The sequence below is a fragment of the Etheostoma cragini genome, chromosome 21 (genome assembly GCF_013103735.1).
Source record: "Etheostoma cragini isolate CJK2018 chromosome 21, CSU_Ecrag_1.0, whole genome shotgun sequence".
Classification (NCBI taxonomy): Eukaryota; Metazoa; Chordata; class Actinopteri; order Perciformes; family Percidae; genus Etheostoma; species Etheostoma cragini.
Genome location: NC_048427.1, coordinates 7,017,033 through 7,019,915, shown reverse-complemented (window position 1 = coordinate 7,019,915; position 2,883 = coordinate 7,017,033). Strand labels below are relative to the sequence as shown.

General features: G+C 37.1%; 1 protein-coding gene across 3 annotated transcripts in view; it reads right to left on the bottom strand.

Annotated features, from left to right (window-relative positions):
* ascc1 (activating signal cointegrator 1 complex subunit 1) overlaps nucleotides 1-2,883 on the bottom strand; it is a 12,824-nt gene that overhangs the window by 1,617 nt on the left and 8,324 nt on the right. Inside the window, exon 10 of one of the 3 annotated variants that reach the window (XR_004655117.1) lies at nucleotides 1,095-1,237. The exons of 1 other annotated variant lie outside the window; for it this stretch is intronic. The gene's annotated coding sequence lies outside the window, so the exon portion shown is untranslated. Of the gene's footprint in view, nucleotides 1-773; nucleotides 1,238-2,883 lie in introns of those variants that run through there. One more of the 3 variants, XM_034861076.1, reaches the window with a different exon arrangement.

Below are 2,883 nucleotides of genomic sequence, written 5' to 3'. Positions count from 1 at the left end.
CCCAACAAAAAGAAACAGCATTAAGTGCTGTGTGAAGGGATTTCACGGCAACACTTTGGAGTGGATGAAGAAAACACTTGGAGGAGAACAGTTTCTAGCATCAGATACAGAGAGAGCGTTTACAGCAGTGAAGCTCCAAGTCTGCATATTAAACCAGAATTGTTCATGTTGGTAGCAACTGGCTGGTTAACATAGTGAAGCATTTAGCTGCCGATTAGCTGGATATTTCCCTCATGAGTTGGAGATCAGAAACACAGCTGTAGCAAGAGTGAATATTGGACTTGTATTTCTTCAGGTGGCCAGAAACACAACTCCAAATGAATCCTAATGATGCTCCCTGACTGCTGCAAGAGGAAATAGGCAACTGTTTGCGAACACATTCGCCATAACAACATTGTAAGGTTATTATATGTCAACGATGGGTTAGCAGCTTGTTCTGCTGCCACCAATCACACACAGAAAATCAATTAACGCTGCTTTAATTCCACTTAAATTCCATTGTACATCCTGCACTTACTGCTATTGCACTTCTGGTTAGACCTAAACTGCATTTATTTGCCTTGTTCCTTTACCTGTGTAATGACAATAAAGTTGAATCTAACCTAATCTAATCTATTTAATGTCCCAACTGACTAAATTAATTTGAAATTTAAATAAAGACTGTTATCTTCCCTCTAGATTTCATAAGTTTATATCAAAACTATAAAGCTATATAAACTGTCTGCTTTTATGTAATTGTGCAACAACAACCAGAGATTTTAAGATACCGTTAATTATTTATGCAATTTAATAAGCAAAATTGCCAAATGTCTACTAGTTCCAACTGCTAAAATGTTAGAATTAGTTGCTTTTCAGTTTTTTATATCATTGTAAATTGAATATCCTTGGGTTTTGGACTGTACGCCAAACAAATAAGCCATTTCAAGACATCATCCTGGGTTCTGCTAAATTGTAATGGTCCGTATTTTCTGACATTTTATAATTATCAAAACAAAGTAATAAAGATGAATTGACAATGAAAATTAGTTGCAGCCCTATTTTAAACTATCCCTGTGCAAAGTGTACCTAAAGTATACAGCAGCTTGAATGACTACCTGCTGTTCAAACACTCGGCTTTGTGCCTCTCCTCTCTGCGTGAACGCCTCCAGCAGTAAACAGACGTAGACAGCTGCAGGCAGCCTCCAAACTCAGCACTCCGAATGATAAAGAGCTGCTGCCGGGAACACCTGCCTACTCGCTGGAGACACAGATTAGACATTTCAAATACTCTAGCCTTGGCCGTCCGTCAAGGCCACTCTTGCCCATTAGTGACAGAGTGATTAGTGTGACATTCAAACGGTGGTGACACTCCACGGGAGAGTCACATCATGGGAGAATAATCAAAGTTAGGCGCGTTGTCATATTTCACCGCTAACAATATCTAACCTGAAAGATTTGTTGGCTTTGTCTAGCAGAATAATTTAAAGAGCAACTTCTCGCAGATAGATGTTTGGTTCGATCATTCAAAACTCCCTCTTGAAAAACAATCTTAGGATTCAAGCTTGTTAAGGGGACATGACACCAGGAGTATGAGGCTTACTACTGAAATGTCATCTCAGTGCTTTCCTGCTGTCCAGTTCACCCTTTCAGTTAATTGGTCTTGGATGGAAATATTTTATGAACCTGATCAACATTCGCGCTATAAAGCACGTAAGGGTAAAATTCACCGTGACCTTAAAAAGTAATTAGGCGCTTAATCGATTCCATGTGTGTTATTAGTCCAAACAACCAAATCAAATATATCTACTGTATTAAAAAGGTCACGTCTGTCCCCAGCAGATGTTAACGCCAGCTCCTCTGAATGAAAGCTTGATTTCTAATCATACTAGGAAAAATTGCGGTTTTGAATATCAAAACCCCAAATGTGCTTAAAAGAGCTTAAATTGATCAAGTAAGACCCATTTCAAACAGCAAAAAAAGGCTACTTTATAAAATTGGCATGGAATTAGTATGCAAATTGGATATAGGCCTAAACAATGCTTGGTTGAGATAACACGACTTCTGTTGCCAAACATAAAATAATTCTCATTATTGAAAGGTTCAATGTAAGTTTTACAGGCTCATCTAAGTGATTGCTTTGATTTAATCTCTTTCAAAATCACAGCTTTTTCTTCCTTCTAATGTTAATGAAGTATTTTGTCTGCATAGACAACTAAAACGTTTGACATTTAATTCAGACCCAGCTTTTGTGTCTCTTCAGATCTTCAGAAATAAGGATGCAGATCCACTGAGGAAATAGCCCCGCACGACAGGAAGCACGGAGCTGACTAATTAGGGTCAGAGATTACGTTCAGAGATGAATAAAAAAAGATGCATGTTGAGCTCTGCGTGAGCAAGCTCATCCACAGACAACATAGCAACATCATTTTGTTAAGTCAATCTAAATCATTACCCACACCTTAGATACATATGAGGAAATCTAACAACTATTGAAATACAAACAAATATTTTCGTCACATTTTTTACTGCCATTTCTGACTCTACTAATTTATCAACCAAAAATGCCAAACATTTGCTGGTTCCAGCATCTCAAATGTAAGAGTCCTCCATTTTTCTCTGTTTTACATCTTTGTAATTGATCTTTGGGTTTTGGCCTATTGGTCGGACAAAACAATTAATTTAAAGACGTCACCTAGCACCTAGCATTGATAAGCAGTATTTTAACATTCAATAAATGGCCCTTTTTACTATTTTACGACATTTTGTAGACTAAACGGTCGTTCCGTGCAGCCCTATAGTCCAATATGTTCCTAATCTATGCTACAACACACAAATCTCCATTGAAATAAACACATAGTCATCATATATATATATATATATATATATATATATATATATATATAT